Below are 16,020 nucleotides of genomic sequence, written 5' to 3'. Positions count from 1 at the left end.
GCGGGGGCGGCGGGCCTCCGGGAGGTCCAGGGGTATTTTCTTTTCTTTCCTGCGGGGGGGACGGGGGGAGGGGCGCTCGGGCCGGCCGGCTCTCCCGCTCTCCAGATTGCGTTTCCACCTTGTCCGCCCGAGCCGGGGTCCCCAAGTTTTTCGGGGCGAGGGTTCCTGCTTATGCCCCGCCAGGTTCCTTCTTTTGCTCTTCTGTTCTCCGTGGCTGCGCTGCGCGGCTCTGGCTCCTCACGTATTGTTTGGCTGGGTCTCTAATGGCGGACGGGGAGGCAGCGCTGCCGGTCGCCGACTGCAGGGGGGGGCAAACCTCGGGCCCAGGGCAACTGCTTGGGGCAAGCATGGGCGTTATCCACCCAGCGGTGACGTGAGCCCCTCCTTACCTCCAAATTAGTGTCGAGATTGACGGGGATGACGCTAGGTGGGCAAATTTAGGAGGGAATACAAATCCCTTGCTGGCGTCGGGGCAATGTTTGCCCTTCCCCCCCTTCCTTCCCAGTAGCATGCTTGATGCCCTTAGGCCCCCTCCTTTCCAGATTTTGCTTTTCACCTGGGTTTTGGCCCCAAATACATGTTTTTAGTTATTTTGCTCCACTTGGTAAGAGGGGGCTGCCCGGGTTTTGGGTAATAATAGAAGGGCCAAACCTCCTTGACCTCGCATTCCCTTCTTCTGGAAGAAAAGCCTTAGTGCTCCCACCAGGTTGGCTGATCTTGATCAATTTTTCTTTTTTCTTTTCTTTTTTCTTTTTAATCCCAGGACCAGAAATTGCCTTCAACCCTGTTTGGTGCATCTTTGGCAGAAAGTGAGAAGGAAAACACCCTGATTGTGAGTCCTTTGCCCCTAATGTGTTGCTCTTTATGGAGGACATTGTCAGGTTGTAGGGGTTCAGTCTGGGACTTGGCCATCCAGGTTGTTTTGAGGGGAGGAACTTTCCCTTGGGTGGAAGCTGCCCTCGGGGCGAAGCCCGGGTAGTGGTTGGTGAGGCAGCTGGGAGTGGGCGCTGCTGTTTCCACCGCTGCAGACATCGCTCCTGCTGCTGCAATACCAACCTCAGCAACCAGACGACGGGCTTCTGCAGCTGCTCACGTTACCGGGGAGGAGGGGTGGTGCTAAGGAGGGCATATTTCTGGTGCCCTCTAGAGTTCCAAAGTGGGAATTAACGGTATTTCGTTTTAAATGCTATGCATACAACCATTTGTTAACATTTTTCTTCTTTCACATTGGATAATTGATTAAAGGATTGGAAGCATAGAGAGAACTATTTACCTTTTTGTCTCATCAGAAACACAAATTTTTGACTTTTATGGCTCCAGAGTTGCTCTATCTTTTTTTTCTGTGGCTTTGCTTAGCAAAGTGATGACGTCCACTCCTCTAGAATCTACTCTTACCTCACCACCTAGAATGCTGACCAGACCAGTGCTCTAGTTACTCTTAGTCTACCACCTCCAGTGTTGATTAGTCCTCACTTAAGAGTCTTATTGAATGTGTAACCTGGGAATTATATTAAAGGCCTGTAATTTGAGGTTTTTAAGGCAATCTTGTTATGACAGGACGGTGAAATAAAAATAACCAAACATTTCCTTTAGTCAATTGAAAATAGTTATAAAATATCAGTGAAATCAACACTGTGGACACATTGTATCTCTTGCTGTCTTGAGTCCATTAACAGTTTATATTGTAACCTATAGACTCTGTTAGAGGTGGGTCATAAGTGTCAGATCTTCTGTTTAAATATTAAGACCAAAGGGGGTAAAAAATAATGGAGGTAAGGATTTTCTGAATATGGATTGTGAAGGATGATACACTTCTAATTGTAGGCACAATGTTAAGACATTTTCATGGAATACTTCCCTTAATCTTTAGCGAGTAGTCTGCAGGGGAATAAAGATATAATACAAATAGCATTAATTGAGCCCATATATGTCAGTCCAATTCTCATTTTTAAAAAAAAGTTTACTGTGAAAACTTTTTAAGTTTCTTTGTACCCATCATTTAAATTCTAAAATTATGAATGCAAAATGTCCAAACTAATTTTTAACATATTAAGTAATTTAATCCTCACAACTCAGTGATGTAATATTGTTTTTAATTCCAAATTTGCAGAGGAGGAAACAGGCATGTGAAGATAACCCAGTTAGTAGTATTTGGTAAGGCAAGGGTTTATACTTAAGCAGTTTGATTACAGAGATTAAGTTCAGCAATTATGCAGTACAGTTTAAAAACGCATAGTATGCTCATTTTGTAAATTCAGATTTCAAGAGAGTGAAAAATATTCAAGATCAGTCTTCCCAATCCATGGTCTTTTCTTCCTTAAGTGTGTAAACAAATACAGAAGTATTTGTATCTTGTTGAGTACCCTTTTTTAAAATTAAGAGAATCATAGCTATCAATTAGCTTTAAAAAATGTTTTCATTAGTACATTGTAGTTATACATAATATTGAGTTGCATTTTGACATATTCATATATGCTCCATTTCAGTCCCCAATACTTACTCTTTCCCTTCCCGATTATCTTCTCTTCTCCTTTCTCTACTGGTCTTCCTCCTACTTATTTTATCAATTAGCTTTTTATACTCCCTTATTTCAAAACTAACAGGGTGAGTTTGGATCAGAATTTATGTTTTTCAAAGTGTCTGTACAATTTATAGTCCATATTGTCTCCTGAATACTGTAACTTGAATGAATGTAATTTATATGATAAGTTTTAAGCTCTTTAGTCATTAGATCATTCAAATATGATGGATCGAGGAGCAGGTTTTTCAGATAGATGGGTGGTGCTTATCATGGTGGGTGGTGCTTATTACTGTATAATTTTACAAAAAATTTCCATTTCTACAATTTTTATCATGTTAATAGGGGGAACTTGATAATTAGTTATGTTTGATAGTCATTTGGAGATGACTGACACAGAAAGCATACAGATCAGGATTTTCTTTGATGCTAAAACAAATGAATGCTAATGAAAGCAATGATATTTTTAAAAATAATACCAAAATGTGGTTCTTGTTTTGTTTAATGATATAGCTCAGAATTTAAAAAGTCTATTTAAAAACAGCAACTAATGGTGCTATAATGTGTTAGACATTAATAAGATGAAGGTAACCTGACAAATTTTGATTAACCTTGCCTATATAAGTTTATGTTCTACTAATATTTATTGAGTACTCAATGTGAGTTAGATGCTTTTGTATATAGTTTCAAAGTTTTTTTTTTTTGTGGGGGAGTGCCTGGATTAAACTCAGGGGCATTCAATCACTGAGCCATGTCCCCACCCCTATTTTGTATTTTGTATTTTATTTAGAGACAGGGTCTTACTAAGTTACTTAGTATTTTGCTTTTGCCGAGGCTGACTTTGAACTTGTGATCCTTGTGCCTCAGCCACTGGAATTATAGGCATGTGCCACCATACCCAGCTCAAAGTATTTTAATAGTTAAAATACTTTATAGTTTTGTGACATTTTTCCTTAGTACTTACTCTTCTCTCCCCCACCATTTACCCTTTGAAATAGTTGGGAGAAAGATAAAGTGGCCCCTTTCACATTTTCTGTTTTTACATAATCTCATAGGCTGGATTTTTAATCTAAAAAAAGTGGGGGACAGCCCTGAATCACTCAGGTATTCCACAAAAGCTGACTTTTTAACATTTTAGATTTGGTTGGCTATAGAACTTGTCACACTGTCTTTGTATAACAGTATTTATATGTTTATTTTATTGTATTCTGCTCTTGTTTGAGGTACAAAAGTGCACAAACAATGTTATTATGACAAACTCAATCTTTGCCTTTAATCAGATGTATTACTATGATGGAAAGAATATGTATAAAATTCTGTAACTGTTCTGTAACTGTTGTCAAAAGGTGTGGAAGTTTTATATATTCTGTCTCTCTAGGCATTAAAATCTGTCCTCATTTCACTTGACAGTGTTATTAACATATGCCTTATTATTTTAAATGACATTTATTATAAGGCAGCCGCCTTATAATGGCGTATTCAGCTTCCTGTGTTTAGGGAATGCAAAGAGGGCCCAAACTAAAGTGGTTTCTCCATTGGATTCTCCAACTGTATTTTTTGTAGAATATCTCAAGTTAGAAAGCAGATTGCTTGGACTTTGCATTTTCTTTGCTTTCATTTTTTTAAAAAAAATTGCAGTTGGTTAATTTTCTGACAGGGATAGACCTGTCAGAGCATAGAATATGGATGTAGAATTGATTGAATAGGACTTTTACTCAAATCTAAGTGTTCTTATGCAGAACTCTAATATGTAAGACTTTAAAACTTGTCACTGAGAAAAATTTCTGTTGGGTAAATGCAGAAATTTGAACTATAGAGCTATGGGTAACAATTGCAGTTTATTTTTATATTTTATTTTGGTTGTGTACCAGTCCCCAAATTCTGTTTTACATGGTTGTAGTTCCAAATTTTTATTTGCAAACTTTTTACAATAACTCACTTTGTAATTTTAGGTTTTGTTTTGTTTTTTTTTAAATTTTTTTTTTTTAATTCACTAAAATAGGAGAAGATCTTTAGGGGCACCAAATACTTGGTAACATGATGAATTAGTCTTCATAATTAAGGTGTGTTAAAATTTGGATTACCATGCATTTGAATAAATTGTTTTATTCTAAAATATATCAATTTTTTAATGGAGTTTAATACAATACTTGGAGCATTTCTGAAATTGCAGAATATTTGTAAACTATTGAAAAAACTATTTTAGAGTTGCAATAGTGATTAGTTATCAAAATCACAGGACTAGATTGGGATTTGTCCTTTTTTTTCTGTTTTATTTTTAATGGGAAGAATTATGGTGTTTAATTTGAAAAAGTGCATGACTGTTGTTATTTTTACTGATTTGATCAATGTTCTCTAAATATTAATGTTTGCTCTTTAAAGAAATGACTTAAGAGAAAACTTTGGATATTAGGAGAAATAGGTAATGAATATTTATTTAATAGGTCTTCTTTTTTAAAATGCATATTTATGTTTCATAGTACAGGTTATCTTGTTTTTATGCTTGAAACAGTACCATGTTATTGTCAAGAGAGTTTGGATCATCTTCTTTAATATCATTTGGCTACCAAGCACCAGGTTCTCTTTTATTTGTCCACAGGGTTTTAGATTTTTTTTTTCTCCTTAGTGAATTTGAAGATTGGATTTGTTTTTGTGAATTAATAAGTTAGTCTGAGGGGTTTGAAAAGATTTTATCATTAACCCATTTTGCCCCATTGTCCTGTATATATGTGGCACACAAAAACCTGTAAGATTTTATAGGACACCTATAAAATTGCTCAACTTGTTTTAATAGGTGTCTTATATATAAAATGATGCAACATAATGGATTAAATTATTGAATATTTAAATTTGATGTTGATTTTAAAAGCAATGTTAAGTTGAAAAAAAAGTCACACTAAATTATAAGTTTTAAGATGAATTTACTAATAATAGAATTAATTGTTACAACTTCAAATTATAGAAGTTGGGAAAGTCTGTTGTAATTACTTTCCAACTAGTTATTTTCTAACCATACATTTAGGTTGGATAAGAAAAATAAGTAGCTAATTTAAGTAAAATTGTGATACACAGAGCTTAAAGACAGAATACTCTTTAACTTGCGATTATAATAAAGTGTGACAAACTCTTCAGTCTTTTTGGTTTATGGAAATGCACATGTGTATGACTTTTGCTTATAGTCACCCCAAACTTTGATTGAAATAGTGTAAGAATTTGGAGGTAAATTTTGGTTTAATTTAAAAACATTAAAAAAGATACTGGGATAGTTTTATATTCATTTGCTTCAAAGAGGCATGTCTTTTGCCTACTAAGAGCAGTGTTCCTTGCAGTGTTTAGCTGGGCCAGATGGTTCAGAGTAATAATCAAAGTGTTATAGAAATCACTTATTTAACAAGTTGGGTATTAGAACACCTATATGTTAAATAGTCATAAAAGTTGTATTCTGTTAACAGTAAGCTAGCAGTTTCTTTGATTCTTTGCTTCTAGATTCTGTCATCTAGATTTCTGATGCTATGCTCTAGGACCCTATTTGGAATTTCTAAGTTTTTGGCTAAGCTTAATGATTATCAGATTGGTAACTGTGTTTCTCTAGTTCTGTAGGACTTATAAGTAAAGGCTTGAATGGGTATTATTTTAATTAAATTATTTTAATTGTTTCTAGTCCCAAAATGGTTCAGGTTGAATTTCCCTGATCTGAAAATCTGAAATCCAAAATGCTCCAAATTGTGAAACTTTTTGAGCCCAGAGATGATGCTACTACAAGTGGAAAATTCCATATCTGACCTCCTGCAATAGGTTGAAGTCAAAACATAGGTGTGCTAAAAATATTGTGTAAAGTTACACACAGGGTATGTTTATAAAGGTGTATATGAAATGAATGAATTTTATGTTTAGATTTAGATCCCATTCCCAAGTTATCTCATTATGTATATGCAAACATTAAATAATCCAAAGTCTAGAACAGTTCAGGTCTCAAGCATTTCAGATAAAGGCTATTCATCTTAGATCTCAATTCTTATATGTTCATGATTTAGTGTTTGATTTAAAAAAAATTTTAAAAAAAAGTTGTAGATACACACAGTACCTTTATTTATTTATTTCTATGTGGTGCTGAGGATTGAACCCAGTGCCTCACATGTGCTAGGCAAGTGCTCTACCACTGAGCTATAGCCCCACCCCCAGTGTTTGATTTTGATGTAATGAAAAATTTGCCATTTTAAAAATTTACATAACTTCATTACTATAAAATATCTAACTTTAGCTAAGTACCTTTGATTGTATGAGTATTGTTGCACTTTGTTTTTTAACTTGTTTGTTTTAATATATAGTCCAGTTAACAAACAAGTATTAACTATTGCCTATGAAGTTACTCTACCCTGTGTCTCCAGACAGTTTTACATTTCTTATAGAAGAAAAGCTCTGCTTGGTTAGTGTATCCCCCATGAAACAAACTCCTGATTTTTTAATTCTATGATTTATCTATTAGTATGTCACATTTTTCATCTCAAATGGTCTTACCCAGCTGTATTCATCTTGCTTTTCTTCTGGACTTCAAGTTTCATTTACCTTTCTCTTTCATAACTTCCTTACCATTTAAAAAAAAGAATACGGGTATAATAGCATCGAATTTTTTTTTTTTTTTTTGTGGTGGGGATATTGGGGATTTGAACTCAGGGGCACTTGACCACTGAACCACATCTCCAGCCCTATTTTGTATTTTGTTTGGAGACAGGGTCTCACTGAGTTGCTTAGCGCCTTGCTGTTGCTGAGGCGGACTTTGAACTCAAGACCCTCCTTCCTCTGTCTTCCTGGTTGCTGGGATTATAGGCTTGCACAACTGCTCCTGGTGCTTAGTATCTAAATTCTTAAATCTGATTATGCTGTGCTTTTAGAAAGAGAATATTTGTGAATTTTAGTAAATTTTGTGAGTCTATGAGATCATGGGATGACAATAGGATTCTAGAGACATGTTCCCTTTCATGTGGAAAGGGAACTAGTGAGGCCTAAGAAGATTGGAAGGCTAACAACTTTTACAACTTTTTTTTTTTTTTGTAGTTTTTCTGCCTAAAAAAGAAATCTTTTTTTTTTTTTTAAAAAAAAAAAGCCTGAATATTGCCTAAGAGATTTGTAGCATGACTTGTTTGGAGTTAGACAGATTCAAGATAAAATATGCCCTGCTTATGAAGGGGTTTTGGGGTGATGGGAGTGTTCTGAACTGGATTGAGGTGATGGGCCTATAAGTGTATATATACTAAAATTTATCAAAGTTCTCTCTTTTCTTTAATTTTTTTAGTTGTAGTTGGACACAATACCTTTATTTTATTTATTTAGTTTTATGTGGTGCTGAGGATCAAACCCAGTGTCTGTCACATGCTAGGCGAGTGAGAGCTCTACCGCTGAACTACACCCCCTGCCCCACAAAGTTCTCTTAAATAAAATTTACTCAATGTAAAGTATGCCTCAATAAAACTATTAAAAAGCAATTTTACTCTTAACACCAGTTGGTAATTTTAGGCAAGTCATTTAACCTCTGAGCTTCAGTTGACTCATTTGGAAAATGAATAGAGTAATGCCTTTTTTCCTGAGATTGCTGAGGTAAGGATAAAAATAGTATGGGGAGCTAGGGATGTAGCTCAGTGAGTGGTACGGTGCTTGCCTTGCGTTCTGTCCCCAGAACTGGAAAACAATGTAGTAGGTGACTAATCAGTAATACTCAATTAATAGCGGCTACAATTAACCAAATATCATGAATTTGTTGCCACCACTGATGCAGTAAATTTACAGTATCTCTGATGCAGTAAATTTACAGTGTGTCTATTGGTAGTTTCTAGAATGATTTACATCTTCTCCAACTTCCCTCTGCTTGCTCCTTTATTATAGTCTGAATGTATGGTTAAGTGCTTTGTCCTTCAAAATTTCTGCATCCTTTTCAAACTTAGATATCTTCCTCTTCCTTTTTTAAAAATTTCTTCTTAGGGCTGGGGATATATAGCTCAGTTGGTAGAGTGCTTGGCTAGAATGCACAAGGCCTTGGGTTCAGTCCCCAGCACCAAATAAACAACAACAAAAAAATTTCTTTTCCCCATACTATTTGAAAGAAATCCATTCTCAGATTTGCGCTCTCAACATATACCAAATCTACTCTTTTGAAGTCATTAGTGACCTAATTGCTAGATCTTTAGTTATTGCATTTTGGTCTTAATTCTGTAACATTTGAAATTTAATGTTTTAGATTTAACATTCAAATTTGAAGTTTAATGTTTAAATTCTTTTGACTTCTAGAACTTTGAATTTTAATGTAATCTCATACTTCTGACCATTCCCTTCACTTCATTATATTCTCAAATGTTGTTAATGCCCTTATTTCTTAGCTCTCTCCTCTTGAACTTTGTAATCCATTGTATTAGAAAACAAGGAATTTATTTACAACATAATTTCTTCCTATTCTTCTTCTAGTCCAGATTAATTTTTCCTAAAGTCCATTCTTATTACATTACTTATTTGGAAGAAGTTGAGGGATTTGTGTTGGCAAGTGAAACAAAATACGTACAGCTTCAACTTTAAAACCATTAAAAAGAAGAAATTCTAGCTGGGTGTGCACACCTATAATCCCAGTAGCTCAGGAGGCTGAGGCAGGAAGATCTCAAGTTCAAAGCCAGACTCAGCAAAAAGCGAGGTGATCAGCAACACAGTTGAGACCCTGTCTCTGTAATAAAAAAATACAAAATAGGGCTGGGGATGTGGCTCAGTGGCCAAGTGCCCCTGAGTTCAATCCCTGGTACAAAAAAAAAAAAAAAAAAAAAAAAAGAAATCTGGGCTGGTAACAAAGTTTAGTGGAATAGTGCTTGCCTAGCATTTGCAAGGCTCTGGATTCAATCACTAGCACCAAAGGAAAGAAAAGAGAACTCTGTTAGGAAGTGTGTTGTGGGGGAGGTAGGTAGGCCCATTTTGGAGAGAGAATCATGTAAATGAATGAATGAATATGAACAGCAAAGTGGGGCTGGGAATATGACTCTGGGGTGGAGTGCTTGCCTAGCATGCAGGAGGCCCTTGGCTCAATCCCTGACACTGGAAAAAAACAACAAAACCCCCCAAACAATGAAGTATAACAATCAGTATGCATAAATGAGCAATTATATCCACATAAAAAGGACAGTTCTTGATATTTTGGTTATAAAAATAAAACACCTTTAAAAATTCTGAAATAGTAAAAGGAGTATATGACAGAAAATGTAAGTTCCCGCATAATCCCATTCTTCTTGAGACCTGTGTTTAAGATTTTTAAATATATTCTTTGGTGTTTTTCCATGTTCATTGTACTAATATTTTTCATATATACTGTCAACTATCAACATTTGATAACATATGACACGGTCTTGCATTCTTGTAATCATCGCCTTCCCTTCATGTTACAAACATTTTCAACTGATGGTTCAATTTTAAAATGACCACTATGTTAGAGTAGCTCTCAAGTTTCAATTCTATTTGATTAGGAGATAATGTGGTTTAGTGAAAGAACGTGGATTTTAGGTACAAATTTTGAGTTTGCCACTTGAGAGCTGTGTACCCTAGGAGATTTACTTTATTATAGAGAATAATTTATTCACTTGCATAATAGGATAATAATAATAATAATATAATTAGCACTTACAACATGTATTTCAAGGTAGTTGTAATGAGATTGGTATCAAGCATATCTTTTATAAATGGTAGTTGTTATGACTTGTCATTAAACTCTTGAAAAGTAAAACTCAAGACATGAAGAGATTGAATAAAAGGGGTAAGTGAAAAATGACTTAACTGTCTGCTTCAATTTCATTTTAAAGAGCTTTAAGTATTTACTGGATAATTAAACAAACTGCATTGAATTGTAAATAATAAGTAGGATTGTTTCTATACTGAAATTTGTTTATTAAAGGAAAAATTATTTTCTTTGGTTTAGTTTATATTCTGTTTGTATTTCTTTGATTTTTAAAAGCAGTGAAATATCTGAAGAATGTGACTTGAGGAACAAATGCTGGCAAAAACTGTTTTAGTCTTATGAATCAGAGGCAATAGATTTTTACATAATAGTAATCTGTATTGGAGAAGTAATTTGTGTTGGAGAAATAGATTTTTAGTATACGAAAGCCTAGCCTTTTTAAATCTGTGATCTCATTTGCTTATTGATGCAAGTATTGTTGTTTCCTTAGGTTAGATGAGGTCTTAATCATGGAACATTCGAAGTCACATAAAGAAGGTAAAGTTTTTTTTTTTTTTTAAGCCCTCAACACCATCATGTTTAATTAAACATCAGGGAAAATTGTAATAAAAAAACAGAATATGGATTTGTAATACCAAATGATCTTAAGAATAAATAAATGTTTTGGTGGTTTATTTCCAAATTAACAAGTTGAAATTACTTGTAGTTTCTAAACTATGTTTGGAGAGTTCAATGTGGGTTTAACGTGTTGGATTGAGGGGAACAAATGGACAGGGTATAACAATAACCTTTTACCATGGATTAAGGTCATGTTACTAACTACAATTATGTAGATTTATAGAGAAATAATAAAAAATCATGGCCAAAGACATAGGATACAGATATTTTTAATTTAGCTTATCATTTAAGGAAATTATTCTAATTTCCTCTTTTATAATGGGAAAACTGAGGCTCTGGGGTGAAGTGCTTATCTTATAGCCAAGAGGAAGGAAAAGAGAGTTCAGTGGGATTAAGGGAGGACTTAACTTCAAACCAAAACAACAACAATAAACTCTGAAAAACAAAGAACAATAAAAACTCTACCTTAAATGGTTGTTATCTCTTTTATGGAAAAAATAGTCATTTAGTAAATATTGGCTAAACACTACATTAGTGCCGTAATGAGGGCAATGAGAATACAGGTCTTTGTCTTTATGGAGCATGCTATCTAATGGGGAATACAGATTACAAATAAGTAAGTGTATTACAAATTAGGTTAAGTGCAGCTGAGGAAATATGTATGATAATGTGAGAGTGTAATGAGGAGATCAGATTTTATCAGTGATGTGTAGATGGAGTATTTGACACAGATATTTGAGAATGACATTTAAGCTGAGACTTAGAGAAATGAGGAAAGGAGCCTTTCAGACAGAAGAAGTTTAAAGGTCCTGATAATGGGAGGAACTTTGATCCATCAACAATTCAAAAGAAAGAATAGTTTAGCTAAGCTTAATAAAAACAAGGTGAGGAAGAAGAGTGCTGAAAGTGAGCCTGGATTGTAGGTAGGGATCAAATAGAAGTCTTAACACTTGGAGAAGAATTACAGGTTTTCTCCTACATGCACTGTAAAGCCATGTAGAAAGTGAATGATGTAGTCTGATATAATTTAAAAAAAAAAGTCTTTTAGATAGTCTGGGGAATATAGAAGGTAATGTCAGTAATCCAACAGAAAAATGATGGCTCTCCAATGAAAAGAGGTATTAGTAGGAGATGGGTAAAAGTGGATAGTTTCGAGATTTATTTTGGAGGTCAGATAGTACTTGGTGTTGGTGAGCTGAAGTTGAAGAAAGGAGAGGAAATTAAGAATGATCTTCAGATTTTTGGTACGGGGAGCTAGACATATAATTTTCTGAAATGTCAAAAAATGGTATAGGTGAAGATACAGGGCAAGAGATCAAGTTAATGAAAAAATAGAGGGAATAGGAAGTTTGGAGCTCGAAATATTTTGGGGTAAATTAAGGAGTCAGGGTTATTTAAGATATTAATATCACTAAGTCTATGACTTAGTGATACCTGAATAAATTGATTGACTTTTTAGATCAAAGAGTTTTTTTTACAGATTCTTTCATAACCCTTGTGTGGATTTTAGCTAAGTGTACATGAATTAAATGATTATTATTTGCTTCTAAAGCCTGAGTAGGATTGTTTTAGTTATCTTTTTTTGGAGGAGGGTATGGGGGATTGAATTCAGGGGCACTCAACCACTGAGCCACATCTCAGCCCTATTTTGTATTTTATTTAGAAACAGGGTCTTACTGAGTTACTTAGTGCCTTGCTGTTGCTGAGGCTGGTTTTGAACTCTCATCCTCCTGCCTTAGCCTCCCAGGCTGTTGGGATTATAGGCATGCACTACTGCGCCTGGCTTGTTTTAGTTATCTCTTAAAGATATGTTTTAAAAAAAAGTTTGTGGCGGTTGTAGCTCAGTGGTAGAGTGCTTGCCTGGCCTGTGTGAGGCACTGGGTTTGATCCTCAGCACCACATAAAAATAAATAAATATGTCCACCTACAACTGGAAAAAAGGTTTGTGGTTATATCGTAAGCAGTGTGAGGGCATAATCTGTTTGTACTATTATTGGTCCACTGATCCTTTTCCCCACTGTTCAGAGATTATCATGTTAGTGTTTAGTATTTCAAGTCATTTTTCCTTCATGTATTAATATGTAGTAATTTTGTGTGTATATATGGTTTTTAAATTTTTTTTTTAGTTGTTGATGGACATTTATTTAATTAATTTATAAGTGGTGCTGAGAATCAAACATAGTGCCTCACACATGCTGGGCAAGTGCTCTCCACTGAGCTATAACTCCAGCCCCTAGTGTGTAGAATTTAAAACATATATATCATACATATTTTTATGCAACTTGTTTATTTTTTCCCACTTGTTATATCTTACAAAGCTGCAAGAAGTATACTTATTTCTTTTGAGTCATGTGCATGTTCTCTAAGGAAGATTCTGAAAGTAGGAATTGCTAAGTCAGTATATGCATATTAATTTTGAATGTTCATCAGTTTCTTCACATTCTTCCCAACACTGCATATCATCAAATAGCTAATTTTTTCCTGATTTAATAATGTGTTTTATTAAAATATGTTCATCAATTCTTTGTTATATTTATTACGAAAACATTTTTTCAGTTTGTGTTTTCTATTATGTTAGTGCATTATAATTATACATAATAGTGGGGTTCATTGCAACGTTTTTATACATGGATATAACATAATTTGCTCCATTTTATTTCCTTGGAACTTTCCCTTTTCCTCCTCCTTCCTTAGTGTATTATACATAAAAGTGAAATTCATTATGATATAGTTATACATACACATAGCATAATTTGGTTGATTTAATTCCTCAGTACCTCTGGTTTTTCGTCCCCCTCCCTTCTCAGTTTTCATGTTTTTAAACCTTCCTTATGGTATATGTTTGTTATGTTAACATTTTTAATGTAATGGGGAAAATTCATTTCAGTATTCCAAGAAATAGAAATAATTATAAGAAATATGTAAGACTTTATGGAAGGAAACTATAAAACAGTACCGTAGGGGATACAAGAAAACCTGAATGAAAGGATATGCATGTGTATGAATGGAAAGGCAGTAATAATGTAAAATCATTAATTTTTTTTCTCCAGATTAATCTAAATTCAGTGAAACCTTGTGAGGAAGACTTACCTTCCCTCTGGTTCATCCACACAGTTCTGTGTCCTAGAGACCAACCTCTGTTCTTTTCTTGGGTATTTATCCAGAGATAGTGTTTATATATTTGTTTATCCATTGTTTTGTACCATGTTGTTTGAACTAAATTTGTATATGAGATTGTTCCATATTCTCATATTTCCAGTTTCTTCATTGTTTCCAAACCTTCATTGTATTTCTTTGTCTTTGTCATCATTAATTTTACTAGTTGTTAATAATCACTTAGCTGGTTGAGATGGTGCAAGTCTGTAAGAAGATTGTGAGTTTGAGGCCAGCCTGGGCATATAAGCAAGACTATCTTTAAAATAAAAAAAACAAAACAGAATCATTTAGGTTCTTTAAATCTTTTGATTTTACCCTTTTTTTCCTTTGTACTGGGGATTTAACCCAGGGGTGCTTTACCATTTTCAGCCCTTTTATTTTGAAACAGGGTTTTGCTAAGTTGCTGAGGCTGGCTTTGAACTTGCAGTCCTCCTGCCTCAGCCTCCCAAGTAATATTTCTTTCTTTCTTTTTTCTTTTTTTGCTATTATATTTAATTTTTTTTTGTTTTGCAGTTGATTATTGTTATATTATGAAATATATGTGTTTGGATCTTTGTTTTCTTGGCATACACCTCATGGAATCTTCCAAAAGATTTTTTTTTTTTTTTTTTTTTTTGATACACTAAGGAGTTGACTAGTGGTTGGAAGTCCCTAGGGGTAGCTTCAGGGTGGTGCTGGTCACTGGAAAGACCAAGGCATCTTTAGACTTTTCAGCCCCATTCTCCCCCATCTTGAGAGGGGAAAGAGGGATGAAGGTTAAGTTGATCAGCAATGGTCAGTAATTTAATCAGTCACAACTACTTAATGAAGATTTCATAAAACCCCCAAAGGATCTATAGACCTTCTGGGTTTGCCACTCCAGTGCCGGTGTGGAATCTCTATGCTCTTTCTGCATGCCTTGCCCTGTGCAACCCTTCATCTGTATGTTTTGTAATATTCTTCAGAATAAACTGATAAATGTAAGTAAAGTGTTGTCTTGAGGTCTGTTTCTCTAGAAAATTAGTCACACCTGAGGAGGGGATGGTGGCAACTACAATTTATAGCTAGTCAGTCAGATGTACAAGTAAGTCAAACCTACAGCTTGTTTTTTTTTTTTAAAGAGAGAGAGAGAATTTTAATATTTATTTTTTAGTTTTTTGGCGGACACAACATCTTTGTTTGTATGTGGTGCTGAGGATCGAACCTGGGCCGCACGCATTCCAGGCGAGCACGCTACCACTTGAGCCACATCCCCAGCCCCATACAGCTTGTTATTGGCATCTAAAGTGGTGGGTGGCAGTTTTGGGGACTGAGTCTCCCCTTGACCTATGAGATCTGATGCTATCTCTGGGTGTATAGTACACTGAATCAGAGGGTTGCCGATGGTGTGTGGAACCCTGATTCCACCAGACATTTGGTCACAGATTTTGTGTTGATTGTTAAGTGACAGTATAGGAGAAACAGGTTTCTTTAGTTTTTATTTCATTAACTCAATTATTATGTTTGTAGTATTCCTCCCTCCCCTATGTAGTTGTCTTCGGTTTTTGTTTCTTATTTTTTTTTTTTTTTAAAAATCCAGTATTATATACTAATATAAAACTTATCATTTTTTGAAATTATGGCATTTTCAGGTAAATAGCTAGAACTAGGAAACATCATGCTGAATCCCAAAAAAGCCAGTCCCCAAAAAACAAAGTCCAATGTTTTCTCTGATAAGTGAATGCTGATTCATAGTGGTGATGGTAGGGGGATAGGGAAGAATGAAAGAACTTTGGATTGTGCTGAGGGTAGTGAAGGGATGGTTGGGGCTGTGGGGATGGGAAGGATGGTAGAATGAGATATATAGTATATATTACCCTGTATACTATATTATTACACAATTGGTGTGACTCTGTACCATGTACAGCCAGAGGAATGAGAAGTTGTGCTTCATTTGTGTACATTGTGTCAAAATGCATTCTACTGTTGCACATAACTAATTAGAACAAATTAAAAAAAAAATAGAAGGGAGACCAGTAGAATAGAAGAAGGGGATCAGGAGGAGGTG

At 34.9% G+C, this 16,020-nt stretch overlaps 1 protein-coding gene across 4 annotated transcripts in view; it reads left to right on the top strand.

Moving 5' to 3' along the window:
- Window positions 1-592: 592 nt before the first annotated feature.
- Zmym2 (zinc finger MYM-type containing 2) overlaps window positions 593-16,020 on the top strand; it is a 74,858-nt gene continuing 59,430 nt past the window's right edge. Inside the window, exons 1-2 of one of the 4 annotated variants that reach the window (XM_015499351.2) lie at window positions 597-832; window positions 10,711-10,757. The gene's annotated coding sequence lies outside the window, so the exon portion shown is untranslated. Of the gene's footprint in view, window positions 833-10,710; window positions 10,758-16,020 lie in introns of all 4 variants that reach the window. The other 3 variants (XM_015499348.2, XM_048801438.1, XM_015499350.2) reach the window with 3 other exon arrangements.

This window comes from Marmota marmota, unplaced genomic scaffold (assembly GCF_001458135.2).
Source record: "Marmota marmota marmota unplaced genomic scaffold, marMar, whole genome shotgun sequence".
NCBI lineage: Eukaryota > Metazoa > Chordata > Mammalia > Rodentia > Sciuridae > Marmota > Marmota marmota.
Note: the sequence above shows the minus strand (reverse complement) of the source record. Positions and strands in the feature narration are given on the sequence as shown.